General features: G+C 42.8%; 1 protein-coding gene across 1 annotated transcript in view; it reads right to left on the minus strand.

The window, feature by feature from the left end:
- The window catches only part of LOC118395557 (teneurin-3-like), a 797463-nt gene that overhangs the window by 454051 nt on the left and 318600 nt on the right, over nucleotides 1-24812 (minus strand).

The following is a 24812-nucleotide window of genomic DNA, read 5'->3' on the forward strand; positions in this document are numbered from 1 at the left end:
CAGGATCAAATGACATCCAGCAGGCATCTAGAGGACGCATAGCAGTACTGTATGTGGATGCCAGTGCCATACGTTATGTAGGCTGGACGTAGACTACACTAAACAGACGCGTTTACACTGTACAACAACCCAGTTGTCTGCCCAACAACAGAAGACCGGCAGGCTCCCTGTGCCTGCTCAGAAGACCGGCAGGCTCCCTGTGCCTGCTCAGAAGACCGGCAGGCTCCCTGTGCCTGCTCAGAAGACCGGCAGGCTACAAACCAAAGCATAGCCACACAGAAATTAGGTTAGGTTATAAAAAATAATATAAAACTTCCTCGCACAATGAAAGTGAGCTCAATTATTTGAAAAATAAAGTAAAAATACCACAAAAGATGTACAATACCTGAGTGAAAATGAGAGACAGCTTGAACAGAACAGAACAAATATCTGGCCTCTTTCTCTCCCCGAGAAACACGCAAGACTGAACTATAATAGTTTAACTAACTGTGTATCAAATCCCTCTATGCAGTGCCACATTATAACCTGGTTCAACTCCATAGGCCCAGTCCCTGTTTAAACAAAAGCCTATTTAGGAGGATCCAGGAATCTTTCGTCGTCCTCCATCTTCAGTCTCATTTTTCAGCCGCAATTGCAGAACATGAAGATACCTCGGCTCGTTGTTTTACCTACACTGGCTGTCTGCACCATGTCCAGGCTGTTTATAGGGCACTGGTCTGAACCTACAGGAGTCAACCCCCATAAATGGTTTATTTTTTTATTTAAAAAAAGAGATAAGAGTGCAATCTAATTTTACAATGTAAAAAATATATAGATTTGAATTAAAACAAATGTTGTATGGACAATACTAGTGTGTGTGTGTCCCTATTTCTACTGACTAATGGTGGTGTGCTGATTCTGAGAACAAGATGCAATATAACCTTATGCACCTTGTCAATTAAATAATCTACAACTGTAAAGTGACAGTGTTGACCTTTAAGAAAAACTGAAAACTGAAATAACTACAAAATCTTTGATAGCATTACACTTTTAAACTGGTGTTTCTGATGTTCAATAAAGTATCTATTGACTGTCTAATAAATCATTGTTACAGGCCTGCTGTTTCTTTAACCAATATTCCCCTGAAACAACGTTTCACCCCACATCTTAAAATAGCCTAACCTGGGGGTTACATTAAAATGTATGTGAATTACGGAACATTTTAATTCTGCTGTAGGCTAAAGGGACTTCCAGGCTCAGTGCCTCCGGGGAAAAGAAGGGCAAAGGGTAAAGAAGTGAGCCAAATCACACACTACACACTCTGCACCATATCTATCTCAGGAACAACGACATGATTCATAGTCATTTTTAACATTTGACCTGGATGCTTTTCAAATATTTTGGTATACGGGTATACGGGTAGCGTATTCTGTTATATCGCATTGTTGGCATCCCCTTTGGATAAAGACTATGGTCTATATTCAATCCGTAACGCTGAAGAACCGCTTTATAGCGCAATTGACAATTAAAGGCAAAGTTCCAGCGGTCGCAGAGACTGCATTCACGTTAAACGCTGCATTTGTTAGCTCAATGTAAATTACTTTTATATTTATATCCGCAATCTGATACATATTGAATAGAGCCCTAAAACTACTTATACGGAGATAAATCTGTCAGGCTAGTCCCTTATAATAAACCAACACACGTTATGGATAACCAACACCGTATGCCCAGAAATGATGACAAACTGAAAGCTTTACAGTGTACTGTTATGTGTTTTGAAAGGTCTCATATAAACATTAATGATACCGTGTATTAATAACACAGTGGAGTAACATATAGTGTATTTGTCGACTTCGTAGAGAAGGAAGACAACGATGTATTATTTTTTTCCATTTTATGCATTTGTCTGATAATCGACCTGTGCGCTTGTCGCACCGGATACAAACTAACATTGCCAGGAAAGTTAAAGAAGTAAATACATCTACATGAGCAACAACAATGTCACTCGTAAATGCAGCAATGTCTCCCAAGTTTGCGAAATAGCAACAATGTCAGAGAGCTAAATATAGATATTTTTTTTAAATAACTGACATATAGTTGTGTGGATGGATTAAATACAACGTAAAATTACTGTGGGCCTTCAGCTGTACGCAATCAAAAGGCAAGTTCTATATATATTTTTTGTGCTTATTTTAAGCACGTGCGCACATACCAGGTGAACTATTTTAATGTGTCCAACAATGCGTAATCGAATAAAATGCACATATGCCAGTTTATCCTGATCAAGGTAGTTCAGAAGTGTCACAACAGACATATACACTACGAACAGTACCTCAAAATATTAAATGGGATTTTTCGATGGCAGCTTTCATGTCAGGCGCTTGTAAAAACACGAACGGCGGGTAATTTATCAACAACTCTCACAGGAAGTAAACACTAGCCAAACCAATACCCGACTAATAAATGTGTTTATCATTTTGGACAATATTAAAATAAATAAATGACAACATGACAGTACAGTTTAGGGCCCTACCTGGTGTGGATTTGTCCGATTAGAATCCCATTGTTGTTCAGTATCGGTGTGTCAAAACTTCACCAAACGATGCTCCAACTTCTAGGGAATGCGTCGCTGTTTTCTGAATGGAATAGTCGGTGGTAAAACAAAGGTTCTGGCAAACACAACTCTCACTCCAGCTATTTCAAAACGATAGGATAGTCCCGTAGCTCAATGGAAATATAAAACATACCAATGTCGCCGACGGGGCTGTTGACAGATATTCACTGCCCGGGAACAACAGTGAAGACTGTCTGATCACTCAACAGAAGAGGACAGCGCAGTGCAAGAAGCAGAGGATTCGAGCATGACACCGTCCAGCAGTGACAACCACACATGTGTAACTACTGAGGACCCTACCAACCACGACACAAAACAGGGGGAGATCGAGTTACGATTGTAGTAGCCTATTTGCGCCGAGAGAACCACTGCCTCCGTAAATGTCAGTCTCCTTGACGTGACGAAACGACCGAATGAAAGGCACTTTCTCACACTCTTCCGAACGCAAACGGTACAAGCAAGGTGGCTAATTTGTATTTTCTTAAGAACGGAGAGGTCTCCGGGTCTACATAGATATTGTTGTCCTGCGCGCGATGGAGGGTCTCCCCCTTCTCGCAGTCAGTCGATGTAAAGACCCAGCTGCCCCCTGCTGCGTCCAATCAGTATGTATATCTTGCACTATATGGGTAATAATGTAAGGGTCACCCATGAGTTGCGTCGCGGTGTGATAAATGACTCCGCGACCGATATCGAAGCAGATGAAGATGTCTGCGTTGGTACTGATTTGGCTGCACACTCAGATCATGGATTTAGGGCTTCGATTTGGAGAGAATGGTGTATAGGCGCAGAGTTATTTGTTTAGTACAGAGCAGCTTGCAGCCGACATCAGTTGTTATGACATGTTAATAAATACATCGTTATGTTGTTTTATTTGACGGTCACATATTTGTATAAGTAGGTTGTCATAATTAGGCCTGCTTAGAGATGACATGGTACTGTACCATTTGCTGCCAGGTACAGTAATAACCAATTGTGTACTTTTTCTAGCAATATTACAAGATGAAACTGAGGACAAACAGAGCATTATATTTGAACATATATTGCAGCCAGCCACCCCACTAGAAAGTCAAAATAATGACTAGAATCAGACTAGAATATTCCTGCCAACATGCAGATGCAGCCCATGGTTGCACATGTTCTTCTGCTTTGACTTTGATACCTATGTTAATAGTCAAATGTCATGAGGTCATGTCTGGCATGTCTTTCAGTTGACTGAAACTGAAAATATACACATATTTTACAGCCTTTGACATACTGAGTGTACAAAACATTAGGAATGGCTGCTCTTTCCTTGACATAGGTGAACCAGGTGAATCCAGGTGAAAGCTATGATCCCTTATTGATGTCACTTGTTAAATCCACTTCAGTCAGTGTAGATGAAGGTGAGGAGACCTGTTAAAATAAGGATGTTTAAGCCTTGAGATGTGGGTTGTGTGTATTCTGCCATTCAGAGGGTGAATGGGCAACACAAAGCCTTTGAATGGGGTATGGTCGTAGGTGCCGAGCCCCCGGTTTGAGTGTGTCAAGAACTGCAACGTTTCTGGATTTTACACACGCAACAGTTTCTGTGTGTATCAAGAATGGTCCACCACCCAAAGGACATCCAGCCAAATGACACAACTGTGGGAAGCATTGAAGTTAACATGGGCCAGCATCCCTGTGGAACGCTTTCGACACCTTGTAGAGTCCAGGCCCCGATGGAGTGAGGCTGTTCTGAGGGCAAAAGGGGGTGCAACTCAATATTAGGAAGGTGTTCCTAATGTTTTGTACCCTCAGTGTGTAAGCCTGCAAATATTTAATAGAGACCAATATTTCTTGCAACTAACCAAACCAAACACACATCTTAAGATGAACAAATATGTCATGGTCTAATCAGCATAGTTCTTTAACACTCTCTCCACAATATAATGACCTGGGAAACAACAAAATATCAGATAGACCGTCAACCTGCTCGACCTGTAATATAACTTCTGCATAGACTATCTTTTTAACTGTAAAAATCAGTCAGACAAGCTCAGGGGCAGAGTCATCATTTTAATAAGGGTCAAGTTAGAGTTGAAACAGTTATGTTGCAACTGCCGTTTGGCTTTGCCACTGAGCCCCACCTCTTAGTCCACATATCCGTGTCTGTCTTTTCCTGATTTGAAAAACATTTGACTGAATCTCATGAAACTAAAAACCCTGTTGAGACAGACCTACACCCAGACACACAACCTGTTACAAGCCAAGCATAAGGGATGAACTTTTAACAAGCTTTGCCCTCGTTGCCCTCCTCTGATACCTCACCTCAGACTGAGTGCATGGCCGGTTGCCGGGCGGTTAACAAGTGCAGTAGATAGACGTACACAGCTCAATATCCCTACTCCCTTCCTGGTTGGGGTTGGGTGAAGTGAGAGCCGGTGGGAGGGTGGTACTGCCTTGCACCAAAACCAAACAAAGCATGCCATGTGTTTCTGGTTGCCATGGCGGCGTGGTGGAGAGCTAGTGCATGTGAGCGTGGTGCAGTGGTCATGACATGATTTGATTGTAACATCTCAACCTCTCTCACGTCTCCTTATACGAAACATGGTCTTGCCTTGAAAGGACCCATTTCAGGTTTAAAGGTTTAAACACGGGTTGGATTCAAAGTAACGGCCGGACTGAATTCAAATAAAATCTACAATATGTTGTGAAAAATTACAACTGGACATTATTCTATCAAAACAAAAAACGATTTAGGGAAGCAAGGAATACAAGAGGAAGCAATGTAAGGACTGTACAATACAATATAGTCAAGTCATTATTTTTGCTCTGAAATATAAAAGTGTTTTCTTTTTGTCTTTCTCTATGTATTATTCCTTTAGCTGGCACTAATCTGAGGGACAAACCTGAAGAAAGGACATGTCTTTGGGAAGCAGGGCATAATGGACATCGCGCTGCTACGGCTGTGTTGCCAACCACGGGGAGAACTGCGGCATAGCAGTTAGCATTTTCACAGCAGGCCCACTCAATCTGAAACGTTTGAAGCTAGTTCAATGTTTTTCACATTGATTGGGGATTTAATTCCAAATATCAATGCCCACTCTACCTTTGAAGTCCGTTTTTGTCTGTTTAATGACATAGTGAATGAACGATGGAAGGAAACACTAGAGCCCGGTAATACAAATGCTAACTGCTATTGTGGAATCATTTCACAGAAAAACTAAAAACACCAGTATAACTAGTGGAACGAACGTGGATAGAAAATAAATACTGCAGCACGTATCCCAAGATCCACATGAAGGAATTCATATCTAACGTTAATAATTTCAGAATTTTTATGTCAACTTTGTTTATTTTTTTCTAGGTCAGCGCCAGTATTTCAATTATTGCTCAATTGCTCTGAGAAACCAAACAAATCATATTTAGTCTTTTCAGAGAGCACTCTATTCTCAACAAGTTACCACTATTAAAAGCCATTATCCGTAACATTGTTCTCTCTCAGGTCTAAAACCTCCCAATTATGGATATCAATCATTCCGTACACTCCGATATCAATCATTGCGTACACTCTATTCAGAATAAAAGAACACATTCATCCACTGATTCTAACAGCCTAATCACAAAAAAGTGCTGTGCAATGCCGGTAAATAGACATAGATGGGCTCTGGCTGAAAGGGGAGATAGATTGATAAATAAATAAGTGAGAAAGTAGATAAAAGAACCCCTGGTGTTTGAGATGCGGTCCAATCACACAGAAATCATTCATACCAACTGTGAGATAGAAGCAACATCACCATCATCAAAGCACTTCATCTCTCTATCCCACTCCCTCACCTCGTTCCTCCCTCACTACCACACATTAACACACACACACACACAGACACAGACACGCACATGCACACACACACACACACCTGGGGGGACATTTTTGTTTTTCCAACCAAAAGAATGCAGATTTATTCCCTGTTCCCCATCAACAGACAATAAGAGATAAGTCAAACTGAGGAACAGACGGGCGGACGGACAGAGAGACACACAGTGACATGTGGAAGTGACACGTGTGCCATCGCTGATCCCAGAAGCTGTGCCTCTGGGGCTGCCCAGAACCAGGGATGGAGCAGAGCTGCCTACAGCTTGGCACAAGACCTCTGGGGCCCCAGACAGGGGCAGAGACACAGCGAGAGGCATGGCTACACGCCTGCCTGTCCTCCTGCACAGAATGGAGTTACTGACCATAGGTCACAGGGCAAGGGCCAGGCCCTGTATTTGCAGGGAGGTAGATCAGATGCACTCAAATAAGTAGCCTATGTATACACATACTGTTACGAACACATGACCAGACACATGTATAGTGTAGTAGGTAATGGTGTACACAGCAAAATGCACAGGACACACACAGAATGACGATGCATTTGTAGCTGTGAGGCAGTGAGTCTGCTCTGTAACCCCTCCTCCCGGAGCATCTTTCACATGACTGGTGAAGTGTTAGGACGAGTCAATGTCAACAGCCTGCCTGGTCTCTCTCTCTCTCTCTCTCTCTCTCACTCTCTACTCTCTCCAACCCTCCCTATCTATCTATCTATCTCTCTCTCTCTCTCTCTCGCTGCAACCTGATCTCATAGTTTAACTTCGGGATTTGACGTAATTGGATGAACGTCAATTTTTGATCCATTAATTCCATCTGGTAACAGGGTTTAAACAGAAACAAATTAAATGGTTCAGTTTAGGTTTTACTTCAGAGTGGTTATGTTTAGGGCTATGGTTTGGGAAAAGCATAAAACTAAAACATTTTTAATAATGCCTGTTTCCATTTATGTCGTGTCATCAAGTACTCTCCGTGCTTACAAGAGCATTGTGGACTGCTGTGGTGCAGCTGTCTAAGCAGCGTGCTCTGGCTCTGAGTGTGGTGAGTTTGAGCCCAGTGGTGTCGCATTGTTGTTTTGGTGAGCGTATGGACGTCCTCAGGACCTGTTCAATCGTCCCAAATCAACGTGCGTTTCTAGTGACCAGGCTGCTCTCTCACCCGCGCTCTCTCCACCACTCTGTCCATCCCTCTGGGCTTCAGGGTCCCCTCATCTCCAGCCAACTCCCAACTAGGGCACACACATGCACACGCACACACACACGCATGCAAAGGCACACACACACGAACACAGCGCAAACCAGATGAGCATTTCACACGGCCCATGCACACACTAATGCAGCCCAGATGGAGTGCTGCACATACAGGATATACACTTTAACACGTACAGTACAGGAAATACACTTTAACACATACAGTACAGGATATACACTTTAACACGTACAGTACAGGATATACACTTTAACACGTACAGTACAGGATATACACTTTAACACGTACAGTACAGGATATACACTTTCACACGTACAGTACAGGAAATACACTTTAACACGTACAGTACAGGAAATACACTTTAACACGTACAGTACAGGATATACACTTTCACACGTACAGTACAGGATATACACTTTCACACGTACAGTACAGGAAATACACTTTCACACGTACAGTACAGGAAATACACTTTAACACGTACAGTACAGGAAATACACTTTCACACGTACAGTACAGGATATACACTCGATTCTATATATTAGTACAGGACATACACTTTAACATGTACAGTACAGGATATACACTAGATTCTATATATTAGTACAGGATACACACTTTAACATGTACAGTACAGGAAATACACTTTCACATGTACAGTACAAGATATGCACTTTAACACGTACAGTACAGGATATACACTCGATTCTATATATTAGTACAGGATATACACTTTAACATGTACAGTACAAGATATGCACTTTAACACGTACAGTACAGGATATACACTCGATTCTATATATTAGTACAGGAAATACACTTTCACACGTACAGTACAGGATATACACTCGATTCTATATATTAGTACAGGATATACACTTTAACATGTACAGTACAGGATATACACTAGATTATATATATTAGTACAGGATACACACTTTAACACGTACAGTGCAAGATATACACTTTAACACGTACAGTACATGATATACACTAGATTCTATATATTAGTACAGGATATACACTTTAACATGTACAGTACATGATATACACTTTAACACGTACAGTACATGATATACACTAGATTCTATATGTTAGTACAGGACATACACTCATGTACAGTACAGGATATACACTAGATTCTATATGTTAGTACAGGACATACACTCATGTACAGTACAGGATATACACTAGATTCTATATATTAGTACAGGATATACACTTGAACACATACAGTACAAGATATACACTTTAACACATACAGTAAAGGATACACACTAGATTCTATATATTAGTACAGGATATACACTTTAACATGTACAGTACAAGATATACACTTTAACACGTACATTACAGGATATACACTAGATTCTATATATTAGTACAGGACATACACTAGATTCTATATATTAGTACAGGATATACACTAGATTATATATATTAGTGCAAGGACATACCCTAGATTCTACATATTCGTACAGGATATACAATAGATTCTATATATCAGTACAGGATATACAATAGATTCTATATATTAGTACAGGACATACACTATATTCTATATATTAGTACAGGATATACAATAGATTATATATATTAGTACAGGACATATACTAGATTCTATATATTAGTACAGGACATACACTAGATTCTATATATTAGTACAGGACATACACTATATTCTATATATTATTACAGGATATACAATATATTCTATATATTAGTACAGGATATACAATATATTCTATATATTAGTACAGAATATACACTAGATTATATATATTAGTACAGAAGATACACTAGATTATATATATTAGTACAGAATATACACTAGATTATATATATTAGTACAGAATATACACTAGATTATATATATTAGTACAGGTGCAGCATGTACAGTATCATTACATGTTTGGACACACACATGACTTGACTAAAGATGGAGAACAACAGTTCACCACATACAGGATGTGTTCATGTAGGACACAACAGGATGTTGCCTTCCAGATAACACTGGAAACACATTTAGAGGTGTACTTTTCTGTACAAGTGTACTCAGAAATTACACCTGACGGTCAACATAGTACCAATTTCACCATTGATATGACCCATACTACCTCTATGCTCTTTACTACACCTCCACACAAATAAGAAAAACAATGTGTACACCGTCCATCAGCACTATAATCAATACTCTTGTATGTGCAATGGCCTTAAAATAAGCAATTATACTAGGTGGGCTGTACTGTTGGTTTACTGTAGGACATTATATACATTGATACTAGGTGGGCTGTACTGTTGGTTTACTGTAGGACATTATATACATTGATACTAGGTGGGCTGTACTGTTGGTTTACTGTAGGACATTATATACATTGATACTAGGTGGGATGTACTACTGTAGGTTATATACATGGTACTGTTGGTTTACTGTAGGACATTATATAGCATTGATACTAGGTGGGCTGTACTGTTGGTTTACTGTAGGACATTATATTGATACTAGGTGGGCTGTACTGTTGGTTTACTGTAGGACATTATACTAGGTGGGCTGTATTGATACTAGGTGGGTGGGCTGTACTGTTGGTTTACTGTAGGACATTACTAGGTGGGCTGTACTGTTGGTTTACTGTAGGACATTGATACTAGGTGGGCTGTACTGTTGGTTTACTGTGGGCTGTACATGATACTAGGTGGGCTGTACTGTTGGTTTACTGTAGGACATTGATACTAGGTGGGCTGTACTGTTGGTTTACTGTAGGACATCGATACTAGGTGGGCTGTACTGTTGGTTTACTGTAGGACATTGATACTAGGTGGGCTGTACTGTTGGTTTACTGTAGGACATTGATACTAGGTGGGCTGTACTGTTGGTTTACTGTAGGACATTGATACTAGGTGGGCTGTACTGTTGGTTTACTGTAGGACATTGATACTAGGTGGGCTGTACTGTTGGTTTACTGTAGGACATTGATACTAGGTGGGCTGTACTGTTGGTTTACTGTAGGACATCGATACTAGGTGGGCTGTACTGTTGGTTTACTGTAGGACATTGATACTAGGTGGGCTGTACTGTTGGTTTACTGTAGGACATTATACTAGGTGGGCTGTACTGTTGGTTTACTGTAGGACATAGGTGGGCTGTACTGTTGGTTTACTGTAGGACATTGATACTAGGTGGGCTGTACTGTTGGTTTACTGTAGGACATCGATACTAGGTGGGCTGTACTGTTGGTTTACTGTAGGACATTATAAGCATTGATACTAGGTGGGCTGTACTGTTGGTTTACTGTAGGACATTGATACTAGGTGGGCTGTACTGTTGGTTTACTGTAGGACATCGATACTAGGTGGGCTGTACTGTTGGTTTACTGTAGGACATTATAAGCATTGATACTAGGTGTGCTGTGGCATGTCTCAAGAGAGGTTATCTACGGTGATGAATTCCTTCACTTTATTTCCCTCTAGCTCCATCACTTCAACAATAGGCCACCATATATTTCAGGCCTGACCTCATCTCTCCAGATATGTGCTGCTTGGTGCGAGAGAGTCTCTAGCTGTGTGCCATTTATAGGAAGGGAGAGAGGGAGGTGAGGGAACAAGGCCCAATGATTAATACTGTACCTCTCCCTCTCTCCCCCTCTCCCTCCCTCTCTCTCCCATTCTCTTCTTTTCTCTCTGGTATACTGTCTAGGTTACTGTGATCCTCCCTGTTGTCTTTAGACCAGTATTGATGGGAGATGAGACACCTCACCTCCTCTGTCCTACTCTGTGACCTCAGTAGGACAGAGGGAAACAGAGCTTCTATTTTCGTTCCCATTCAAATGCTACTCCTTTTTTCCCACCACACTGTCTTAGTTAAGTCTTTCGGGGTTGATTTCTTTCACCCAGGATACCAGATCACCTCCTTGACTTCACCCAGGAGACCAGGATCACCTCCTTGACTTCACCCAGGGCAGCCTCCATAGAAAGAGACTGATGGAGGGGTATGGGTTAAACAAGTGGATTCAAGCTTTACATGTACCGCATAATGTATAGGGGATATACTAGACTTTTGAGATTGACTTTGAGATTGTAATGTTTCGCACGCACACACACAGAGAATAATAAACTCATTCACTGCTTTTAATCTGACCTGCTGACCCTGTCTGGAAGAAAAAGGGGATGAAGGGATAGAGGGGTGAAGGGACCAGTAGGCGTGACAATTATATGTTTGATCAATATTTTGCGTCACAGTTCTCATCCTTGGAAAACATCCTATTTGAATCAGTCAGCCTTTGTGTAAAGTATGAGCTTGGAAAAATGATACACCAGGAGAGGCTATGTTGATTGTGTTAAATGGTCTGGGCTTCCACCCATCCTCTTCAAAGTAGTGATGACAGAGATCAGAGTCTGTATCTCTCCTGGAAACATCCTGAAAACATTTTGTGCCCGATGTGCTTCTCTACATAACGACAGTAACTAAGGACAGGAGTGTTTAGAACAGCATGGATGGACAGCTGCTTAAAGGGGAAGTCTGTGATAAAACAAATAGCTGACACTTATTTAGATAGAACTGCTGATGGACTCGAGCTCAATGTAACCACTCTCATATTCATAAAACAAGCACATTCTGGGTTATGGCTGTTGAACTAAACTGTATTCTCCAAGAATAAACAGCTATATGCCCTTAATTTACATATCCACAAATGGATATACCAGTCCCATACTGCAGCTTGAAACCAAAGTGATATAACTAAGCAGTGTTTAGAACTGCATGGCCAGTGAGCCTCTGAAACCAAAGTGATTTAACTAAGCAGTGTTTAGAACTGCATGGCCAGTGAGCCTCTGAAACCAAAGTGATTTAACTAAGCAGTGTTTAGAACTGCATGGCCAGTGAGCCTCTGAAAACAAAGTGATATAACTAAGCAGTGTTTAGAACTGCATGGCCAGTGAGCCTCTGAAACCAAAGTGATTAAACTAAGCAGTGTTTAGAACTGCATGGCCAGTGAGCCTCTGAAACCAAAGTGATTTAACTAAGCAGTGTTTAGAACTGCATGGCCAGTGAGCCTCTGAAACCAAAGTGATTTAACTAAGCAGTGTTTAGAACTGCATGGCCAGTGAGCCTCTGAAACCAAAGTGATTTAACTAAGCAGTGTTTAGAACTGCATGGCCAGTGAGCCTCTGAAACCAAAGTGATTTAACTAAGCAGTGTTTAGAACTGCATGGCCAGTGAGCCTCTGAAACCAAAGTGATTTAACTAAGCAGTGTTTAGAACTGCATGGCCAGTGAGCCTCTGAAACCAAAGTGATTTAACTAAGCAGTGTTTAGAACTGCATGGCCAGTGAGCCTCTGAAACCAAAGTGATATAACTAAGCAGTGTTTAGAACTGCATGGCCAGTGAGCCTCTGAAACCAAAGTGATTTAACTAAGCAGTGTTTATAGAACTGCATGGCCAGTGAGCCTCTGAAACCAAAGTGATTTAACTAAGCAGTGTTTAGAACTGCATGGCCAGTGAGCCTCTGAAACCAACGTGATTTAACTAAGCAGTGTTTAGAACTGCATGGCCAGTGAGCCTCTGAAACCAAAGTGATTTAACTAAGCAGTGTTTAGAACTGCATGGCCAGTGAGCCTCTGAAACCAAAGTGATTTAACTAAGCAGTGTTTAGAACTGCATGGCCAGTGAGCCTCTGAAACCAAAGTGATATAACTAAGCAGTGTTTAGAACTGCATGGCCAGTGAGCCTCTGAAACCAAAGTGATTTAACTAAGCAGTGTTTAGAACTGCATGGCCAGTGAGCCTCTGAAACCAAAGTGATTTAACTAAGCAGTGTTTAGAACTGCATGGCCAGTGAGCCTCTGAAACCAAAGTGATTTAACTAAGCAGTGTTTAGAACTGCATGGCCAGTGAGCCTCTGAAACCAAAGTGATTTAACTAAGCAGTGTTTAGAACTGCATGGCCAGTGAGCCTCTGAAACCAAAGTGATTTAACTAAGCAGTGTTTAGAACTGCATGGCCAGTGAGCCTCTGAAACCAAAGTGATTTAACTAAGCAGTGTTTAGAACTGCATGGCCAGTGAGCCTCTGAAACCAAAGTGATATAACTAAGCAGTGTTTAGAACTGCATGGCCAGTGAGCCTCTGAAACCAAAGTGATTTAACTAAGCAGTGTTTAGAACTGCATGGCCAGTGAGCCTCTGAAACCAAAGTGATTTAACTAAGCAGTGTTTAGAACTGCATGGCCAGTGAGCCTCTGAAACCAAAGTGATTTAACTAAGCAGTGTTTAGAACTGCATGGCCAGTGAGCCTCTGAAACCAAAGTGATTTAACTAAGCAGTGTTTAGAACTGCATGGCCAGTGAGCCTCTGAAACCAAAGTGATTTAACTAAGCAGTGTTTAGAACTGCATGGCCAGTGAGCCTCTGAAACCAAAGTGATTTAACTAAGCAGTGTTTAGAACTGCATGGCCAGTGAGCCTCTGAAACCAAAGTGATTTAACTAAGCAGTGTTTAGAACTGCATGGCCAGTGAGCCTCTGAAACCAAAGTGTTTGTGATGATGCTAAACATCTTCACACATGATGGGAAACATGATGAACCCCTGAGCAGAAAGACTGTAAATAAACACTGGTCTGTAAAGAAAGAATCAACCCAAAAACAAGTTGTGTGTGGTAAGAGAATCTTTTCAATTTATTTAAATTTTAATTTATTTCACCTTTATTTAACCAGGTAGGCTAGTTGAGAACAAGTTCTCATTTACAACTGCGACCTGGCCAAGATAAAGCGTAGCAATTCGACATATACAACAACACAGAGTTACACATGGAATAAACAAAACATACAGTCAATAATACAGTAGAACAAAAGAAAACAAAAAGTCTATATACAGTGAGTGCAAATGAGGTAAGTTAAGGAAATAAATAGGCCATGGTGGCGAAGTAATTACAATATAGCAATTAAACACTGGAATGGTAGATCGGCAGAAGATGAATGTGCAAGTAGAGATACTGGGGTGCAAAGGAGCAAAATAAATACCAGTATGGGGATGAGGTAGGTAGATAGATGGGCTGTTTACAGATAGGCTAAGTACATGTGCAGTGATCTGTAAACTGCTCTGACAGCTGGTGCTTAAAGCTAGTGAGGGAGATGTGAGTCTCCAGCTTCAGAGAGGTTTGCAATTTGTTCCAGTCATGGGCAGCAGAGAACTGGAAGGAAAGACGACCAGAGGAGGAATAGGCTTTGGGGGTGACCAGTGAGATATACCTGCTGGAGCGCGTGCTACGAGTGGGTGCTGCTATGGTGAGCTGAGATAAGGCGGGGCTTTACCTAGCAGAGACTATTAGATAACCTGTAGCCAATGGGTTTGGCGATGAGTATGAAGCGAGGGCCAACCAACGAGAGCGTACAGGTCGCAATGGTGGGTAGTGTATGGGGCTTTGGTGACAAAACGGATGGCCTGGTCCCAGATCAGTTTGTGCTATTATTCCACTCCTTGCCACTCTTGTTTGGCATACGACAAGGGGTGGAATGATCCGCACAAACTGGTCTGGTACCTAGACTACTCAATTCCCTCAAGAAGCCAAAATCAAATGCTTTTTTTTCAATGGTCACGCAACTCTCAACTCCCAGCTCTCAACTCTCAACTCTCAACCTCTCAACTCCGAGCTCTCAACTCTCAACTCCCAGCTCTCAACTCCCAGCTCTCCTCTCAACTCACAACTCCCAGCTCTCAACTCCCAGCTCTCAACACTCAACTCTCAACTCTCAACTCCGAGCTCTCAACTCTCAACTCCCAGCTCTTAACTCCCAGCTCTCAACTCTCAGCGAACATTTTAGTCATCAGTAATACAGTAACAGGTATTAAATCAAATGATTATAACCACATTTGAACAGAATGGGAACATTTCTCCTTCTTTCCTCCAGGAATAATGATGTTATTGTGTAATAATAACAAGTCAGTGATACTTAGGAGCCAACAGGTCTCCTCCAGGACCACCTAGTGGGGCCCTGACTGCCTGGGTGTGTGTGTGCATGTCTACCTACCAAGCAAGGAAACACCACATTTCATTCCTTTAAAAGGAAATGTATAACGTTTCTGTTTTATTTTCCCTTTACTGAGGGTCGCTCTCTCAAATAAATGTGTCAAATAAGAACAGTAAGTGGTAAAAAAGCAGAGTGTTATTGTACACTTTGGGCATATTATGTTTGAAAATCCAGAACACAAACACCAGAATGTTGTAGTAACAGACGATAGAAGAACAGAATTCCATTAAAAACTATTGGCCCGAGTCCGACGTATCAAAAACGAGTAATAATTCAAAACGTACGGTCCTTGGCTGCATGAAAACAGATAGCTGGAGTCACTTTAGAACACCGCTTAACAGCAGGTTAATCAATTGCAGGTATGCACTCGAGGTGATGTCATTCATCTGTGGTTTGGGGAGGGAAATACAACGCCTGTTTTCTCTTGCTAATGCGCCCGGTTGAGTCTTAAGCCGTGTCCTTATGGTGGGGCTGCGCGCACGCACGCACGCACGCACGCACGCACACGCGCACACACACACACACACACACACACACACACACACACACACACACACACACACACACACACACACACACACACACACACACACACACACACACACACAACACACACACACAGTGCTTATAGTGAGGCTAAACACACATAACCATACACAGATCAGATCCACATTTACTGACTAAAAGCCCTGACTGTGTTTAGTGGCTGGTGAATATGGCTGGCTAGCCAGAGGGTTTTTACCTGTTATTTGCATAGACTCTAGACTCTGTAAAGCATACAGCTCTGCTCCCACAGACCTTTGACCCCTCTAGCTCAGTCCAGGTCATGTCAGTGAGACCAACAGAGGGCTTCTTTCAATATCAGCTTTTATTTATTTCTGGCTGATCTCCCAATTACATGACATTCCTGATTCACATGTGCTGTCACAGGCCAGCTATTTCACAGAGTCACACATGTTAACTGGCCTTGCTTGTCACATTACTGTGAGACGTCAGAGAGTTGAGCGCTTTAGGAGCCAAGTTACCCTTTAGGACAGTGGTCGCCAACCGGTCGATCACTCCTTTTTAAAATCGAGCTGTTGCGGGTAGGTGCACTTGATTCAAAAGTCCTGCTCCGGGTAAGCAAAGTGTTCCCATGAGACAAACTCCGCCTACCCGGCTGACCGGAAAATCTGTGACTAAATCGAGTGCACCTACTGCGCTGCCCAAACGGATAGCTCAAATCACCGTGGCTACAGAGCTTCCATGTCCCTGGCCACAGCCAAGTGTAATAAGCTTCTAACCTACGTAAGATTTAATTACTTTTAAAACCGTGACCACAGAGAGACTGTCACCGAATACAGCAAAGAGCTTCTGTTTTTATGAGTGAGTTTAATTTTCTATTCAGCACTGGCACTGTTTTTATTCAACACTAACACTACAAAACATGCTTCTCCGTACTTCCGCTCGGACTGCAGCTGCAATGAATAAGTAGCCAAGTATCGATAGCCCTGCATTTGATTATATTTATTAGCAGCTCGTCGTGTTGATTTTAGTATTAAGGAATATTTAACTTTCTCTGGTCATAGGAACAACATGAATTTGTGCATGAGGCAGATGCGGTGCAACTCGAGTTTGGCCATCAGGTGGAAGACGGTGTCCCCTCTCTCTGGTCATCAGTCTCACCAGAGGAAAGGAAGGAGAGAGCAGGGACTGTGAGAGGCGGTGTCCCCTCTCTCTGGTCATCAGTCTCACCAGAGGAAAGGAAGGAGAGAGCAGGGACTGTGAGAGGTGGTGTCCCCTCTCTCTGGTCATCAGTCTCACCGGAGGAAAGGAAGGAGAGAGCAGGGACTGTGAGAGGTGGTGTCCCCTCTCTCTGGTCATCAGTCTCACCAGAGGAAAGGAAGGAGAGAGCAGGGACTGTGAGAGGTGGTGTCCCCTCTCTCTGGTCATCAGTTTCACCAGAGGAAAGGAAGGAGAGAGCAGGGACTGTGAGAGGTGGTGTCCCCTCTCTCTGGTCATCAGTCTCACCAGAGGAAAGGAAGGAGAGAGCAGGGACTGTGAGAGGTGGTGTCCCCTCTCTCTGGTCATCAGTCTCACCAGAGGAAAGGAAGGAGAGAGCAGGGACTGTGAGAGGTGGTGTCCCCTCTCTCTGGTCATCAGTCTCACCAGAGGAAAGGAAGGAGAGAGCAGGGACTGTGAGAGGTGGTGTCCCCTCTCTCTGGTCATCAGTCTCACCAGAGGAAAGGAAGGAGAGAGCAGGGACTGTGAGAGGTGGTGTCCCCTCTCTCTGGTCATCAGTCTCACCAGAGGAAAGGAAGGAGAGAGCAGGGACTGTGAGAGGTGGTGTCCCCTCTCTCTGGTCATCAGTCTCACCAGAGGAAAGGAAGGAGAGAGCAGGGACTGTGAGAGGTGGTGTCCCCTCTCTCTGGTCATCAGTCTCACCAGAGGAAAGGAAGGAGAGAGCAGGGACTGTGAGAGGTGGTGTCCCCTCTCTCTGGTCATCAGTCTCACCGGAGGAGGAAAGGAAGGAGAGAGCAGGGACTGTGAGAGGTGGTGTCCCCTCTCTCTGGTCATCAGTCTCACCAGAGGAAAGGAAGGAGAGAGCAGGGACTGTGAGAGGTGGTGTCCCCTCTCTCTGGTCATCAGTCTCACCAGAGGAAAGGAAGGAGAGAGCAGGGACTGTGAGAGGTGGTGTCCCCTCTCTCTGGTCATCAGTCTCACCGGAGGAAAGGAAGGAGAGAGCAGGGACTGTGAGAGGTGGTGTCCCCTCTCTCTGGTCATCAGTCTCACCGGAGGAAAGGAAGGAGAGAGCAGGGACTGTGAGAGGTGGTGTCCCCTCTCTCTGGTCATCAGTCTCACCAGAGGAAAGGAAGGAGAGAGCAGGGACTGTGGTGGTTGGGAATAAATTGTTTTGAACGGTCATCCAACTCGGAATTCCAAGTCGGAAACTCGGGCATCTTCCTAGAGCTCCCGACTTTTCGACCTGAAGATCCCTGGTGTCGTGATTTGATCTCAGTCCAGTAAAATAAAAAAGCACATGATTTCAATTCATGCTCAGTGCCTCACAAGTGTTAAACCAACTGATCTATTTTGTTATCAAAGCTCAAGTTTTGAAATATAATGTGGTCTGATGAACAACATTGGCAGGCCAATTATATAGCCAATATGCTGTGATAATGTATTAGACCTACTGCCCAAACCTCATTCCTACAAAACTGTTTGTGTGAGGTTAATGTAAAACAAAATCTGAGCAGTAGATCTCAGCTTGCTTTTTGACTGCGAAAGTGATCTTGACTCAGAAAAGGTTGGTGACCACAGCTTTAGAAGAAGAAGCCAGGACACAATTGTATTACCCCTTTAAAAGGTTTTCATCATTTCATTTTGATGAGACTGAAGTAAACACACATGGAACCCTATTCCCTATATATGAAATGTATATCAAACCATTTTGAAATGTTGACCCTGATGTCAGACATTGGCTCCTTTATTTATAGAAAGACCAATGCAGTGCACTACTTTTCACCAGGGTTCACAGGGCTCTAGTCAAAGGCAGGGCACAATATAGGGAATAGGGTGCTATATAAGCACCCAATTGACTGCAGTACATCTACAGTATTTAGTGGCGTCCATTGGGACCTGACTAGTTCATGGCCAGAGCTTGATATGGGTAAATCTATCCTGGCCTATACAATATGGTTTCTGAAAGTTTACACGATTGTTGCGGTCACTGCTGGCTCTGTTTATTTGATTCGTGATAAATACATTTCAGAAAATGCTTTGGAAAGAGGAGCGAGTGAAAGTGCAAGTGCAGTGCTTTTCCTGTTTTAAAATCACACGCCTCTTTGTGAAACGCTGCAAGTTCACCACACCTTCCTCTCCCTGACATCATCGAACTCGGAGTACTAAAATGCATATTTCATGAGATATTTAAACAATACCAGACAGTTTGGTACAGGGGCGACGGCACTGTTTTGTTTTTCCAAAACGTATCAAATGTATGGATGGAGGGACTCTGAAACTAAGCCTGCTTACAAAGCGTTTTGACAGAACGGAACAAGCGATGAGAAACTCTGAAAGGGACCATTTGCAGTTTGCAGTTCCCTGCGATATGTCTCGGCTGGATCTGGGGTTTATAGCATGAGTTAGCCTGCCTTCTCCCATAGTAATGTCCACATTAAAACAACACTGGCAGCATAACTATATTACTCTACCTCGGCTCCCTCGCTCACACACACACACACACACACACACACACACACACACACACACACACACACACACACACACACACACACACACACACACACACACACATACACACACACACACACACACACACACACACACACACACACACACACACACACACACACACACACACACACACACACACACACACACACACACACACACACACACACACACACACACACACACACACACACACACACACACACACACACACACACACACACACCTCTGAGTGTCTCAATAACATCACTGAGACTTGCTAGTCACGGCCAGCCTAGTATTACATTCCATATAGAGTTCATATATTTCAACACCTTGAGGAAATAAACGACTTTAGCATGTATAATGTGTATGCAACATTAGCATCCATAGGGTAATCGTCCGAGGCACCTTGAGTAATGAAGTAATCTCTTGGTCTGATTGGCCTTAACATGTGGAACCAATACACACTGTAAGCCTTCTGGGTCTTAGTTAGCATTAGCATCACCTATTAGAAAGGGAGGGTGTGATTAGCATGTAGCACTAGATGTTATCAGAATAGAAGGGCCTCAGGTGTGATAATGGTTGATATTTCCCTCAGACTGCTTTGGGGAACGAGGGGCCCTAGTTTTTCTGTTTTCTTGATGAGGGGGAGATATTTTGACGTGACACACGGAGAAGGGAACTAAAGAGCTGAGGCAGCTGTATTGTGACCGCGGGTCCTGAGAGTCCCGCTCTAAAAGGTCACCTTTCAAACAGATCTCATCCATTTCCATAACCCTGTCAGTCCCAATCACAATATTAGGCCGCTTTTGGGACCACTAACTGGGATTAAAAGAATCATAAAGGAAATCAAGAAAGATAATTAAATTATGCAGTTTTCATTCAGAGAAGCCTATGAATGGTCCTGTGTGGTTCAGTTGGTAAGAGCCTGGTGCGCTAGCAACACCAGGACCGTGGGTTTGATTCCCGCTGGGGCCACCAGCACAAAATGGTACGCACTCACTGTTGTAGGTCGCTTTGAATGAAATCATACGCTAAATGGCATATATTATTATGAATCGTGACCTTTTGGCTGTCAATCTGAAGTTGATAAGCCTGAAAATGATTCAAAAACATGGATACATATTCATGAGTATGTATCTCTATTCATACTGTTCAGATGGATTCAGACTAAATATTAGGCTGGTCACTGGCGGGCTTGGGGAAATGAGTCTACGATGATGAAATGACCCAGTCATGATATGTCTGTGGATTTTATAAAGAATGGACATTGAAATTGCTCATCTTTCAAATTCATGGTTATCAACAGAAAATATATACTACTGTAATATTTGTTTTGGCTTGAGGCGGTATGTGCGATCATCCGTGTTGGACTTTCAAACAGCTGAATTATAATGACCAAATATTATACTTGAGTAACTTCAAAGAAAGCATAGAAAGCCTATATGCTAGGAAGACATAATTATCATTATTAAAACCATCATACAGTTGTATCACATTACCTGTCACAATAATAGAGAATAGTCTACAGTGTGGCTGCCCACTGTCCCCCCCCTCCCCATAACAATGGTGTCTCAAGGGGGTGTTTGTGTGGCCAGGCGGCCCGGGTCTAAGTCGATGACAATGTCAACGGGCTTTACCACTGGCGCCAGGGAACAGCCCCAACCCTCTCCTCTATCCTCCCAGCTTCACTATAATAGTTTGGCCTTAGCATCCAACAACGCATTTAAAGGGGTAAACAATCAATCATGACCAAAATCCTACTTCTGGGAGGCTGGGAGCCCTGAGCAGCGGGGGGATTTTCTGTGTTTTATGTTCGAAGCAATTAAAGGGAAAGATGTTATTTTTTTTAAAACAGTCAGCCATCTTAGAACAATAGAGTGTGGATCCCTTCCTAGTCTCCGTCTCCGTTCTGAGCCTGGTATTTTCAGGAAAGGGGTGGCACTGCAGAGGACACAGTTCACTTTAGTTTAACTCCGGGTTAAATGGTCAGGTATGTTCTCTGAAGGCATCTCTCTGCAGTAATGCTCCAGGTTATTGGACAAGACATTGTCGCTTGAGGACGGATTAACAAAGAGTTCATGGGTGACGAATAGTCTATGCTAAGAGCAGTGAAAAATATGTCTTAGCGTTTTTATTTTACAACTAATCCTGTCTGCAGTCAGCCAGGCAAGGGGCAGAAAGAAAAAGGGAAAGACTGTTGTAATCCCTTCAAGTACATGCATTTATCTGAAAAGACAGACAGGGATATACTGTAGCAAACCACAGAATTGTACAAATGCGTACAAGTATTATTGTTTAATTCTTACTATGAATGTATTAATAATCTTAGTGGTAGTAGTAGTTGTAAACGTTGTGCGCTTGAGAGTCATACCACATTACCACAAAGACATCTACATTGTGTGCATTCGAGATCATTTTTCTTCTCTAAACACATTAGGTGAAGAATGATTACATCTCAGACATATTATGAGACATCTGTCTGAATCTGCAGTGATGTAATTGTATAATTGCCCATGTGGAGCTCTTTCCAGGAACATGCTATTTAGAGTTGGCAGGAGGGATCAGCAAGCCTCTCTGACCAGTCTCTAGCGGAGGGGAGAGGGACACATTAATATGAGGAGGTTTGATAAACATTGTCCGCGCTAATCAAAAGACTGACAGGCCAATTAAGTCCTTCTCGTCGTTGGAGGATGTCCTGACTGCATACAAGGCTCTGGGAAACATGTGCAACGCTACAGAGAATCACAAAAAGGCCTCAAATAAAAGCAAACCAAACTGACATGTTTATGTGTTTGGAGGGTTTTGTTGAATCAGTCGAGGAGCCACATTTTTCCTACATTCTATGGTAAAAAGGCAAGACAAAGAGTTTAATGCATGAAGAGACACAACAATAAATACACAACAGGATATTGAACCACGACTTAGCGCACTAAACATCTTAGCGATATCGTACTTGACCTGCTGAACTCTCCCAAAATCTCCCCAGATCTCCTTCTCTCCAGGGATAGGGAGGCTCCTACGCTGCACATTACCGATGTCGCATAGCCTAAAAGTTATTGGCGTCTCCTCCTGCATGCTGGGTAAAGTGGAACCAGACGTGGTTGGACACCTGCGTGGTGTACGGTGGCGGGTGTCCTTCTACGGTCTCCTCTATCTCGCAGTCCTGTAGTCATTTATCACCACTGTTATGTATGGAGCAGGACATGCTAGAGGAAATGACTGAACCTGACTTCCTTCCATCAAAGGACCTGACCTCCTGGCTCCCATGAAACATGCAATACCGATGCATCTACAGTGGTGTATATCACAAGTCCTATAGGCTACACAAGGGAGTGTCTGCTCACTGTTTGACTGCCTCCCCAATGTGATCTTCTAATAAAGCTTTGGTGATACAATAACGTTTGGACAGGTCACGAGACCCAACCTCCAGCTGTTTAACATGCCCAATATCCATAGCCTCGTTTAAGGAGTATGAACCTCCCATTTAGGTCAATAATAGCCTTGTATGGTATGACATAATAGTATGTACATACTGTATGTTATGTTAATATTATGAGCGACTAACTCAAACTGAGGTAAGGAAATATTTGAATAGCGTTTTTTATTATTATTATCTGTTAGCTGACTTTCATGCTTTCTTGTGCCGAGCCAAATATTGTAACGTGACGACATTGTAAATGTAAACGACTCCGCCATTTGATAGTCATCTTCAGCTCCCAAAGCTCCCACCTACGGTGACAGTAAAAAAAGAGGTGCTTTCCAGATCCCCTCTGTCCCCCAGATGGAGAAAAGGCCTTAGTCAGATAGACTCACAGAGGGCGGTTAACCCTATGCATCCCCATACAAACCATTAGTTCCAATTCACAAGAGAAAGAAATGAGGCTTTTTCAAGAGTTGACCCCTGCTGTAGATAATTATCTTTGAATAGCTTTTTTTCTTCTCTTTTTAAAAGTTGTATTTTCGCTGAAAGTTCCTCTCTCGTGACGAAAGGGAGGAAGAACTGGACACCGGACACATCTACAATCGTATAGTTCACGCTCTTTGTACATGTCACTCTCTATGGCAACCAATAGGAAAATGGATTCTTCTTTGGCATTGCTGAAAAGGGGTAGAAGAAGAAAAATGTCCACCGGCTAATCCTTCCTCATGAAAGGGGAAGAAACTCTCTCTTCTCTTACAGAGGGGTGAGAAGGGGGAGAGAGAAATAGAGAGAGAGACAGAGAGAGACAGAAAATAGAGAGAGAGCTGGAGAGATTGAGAGAGACGAGAGAGACAGAGAGAGGGAAGAGAGCGAGAAAGAAGGAGATAAATGGAGAGAGAGAGAGAGACAGGGAGAGAGAGGGGCAGAGAGAGGATAGAGAGAGGATAGAGAGAGGCAGGCAGACAGACAATGGCATTAGCATCAGAAACAGTAGCTATAGTCCAGGGCCCTGTGACTCAGCAGGTGGTCTCCGGCTGAGGTTCCAAAATGCAGCACTTGCCTTAATCCCCTTTTCTCCGTGTTCTCTCTCTCTCTCTACTAGCGTTCTGACCCCACGCTGCGATGAAGTTATCAGAGAATACAGCCTCCCTATCGCCCTGGCTGTGGCACATCAAAACAACGCTTTCATCAACCGGTATTATCTGCGTGAAAGCCCAATAATATATACTCCAACTCTTGCCATTCAATCGGGTGAAAACATCATTTGAACCATGCCCCCTCAACGGCCACCACCTGACCCAGGCTCTCTTCTCTCTTTCTTTGCAGAGAAAGAAATTCTTAACCCAACAATATGTGTCGTTTCCAGAAGAGCCCTGTGAAGTGAAGACTGTTAAAAAAAAACGTCAGTTCATGTCACAAATTGAGGAAGACGCGCTTCTGTGGCCAGTCAGAACAAATGACAGTAAATAAATACAGTATATAATTACAGTACATACATAGTGATGAACTTAGACGCACTACTGGTG

This window comes from Oncorhynchus keta, chromosome 16 (assembly GCF_023373465.1).
Source record: "Oncorhynchus keta strain PuntledgeMale-10-30-2019 chromosome 16, Oket_V2, whole genome shotgun sequence".
Lineage (NCBI taxonomy): Eukaryota > Metazoa > Chordata > Actinopteri > Salmoniformes > Salmonidae > Oncorhynchus > Oncorhynchus keta.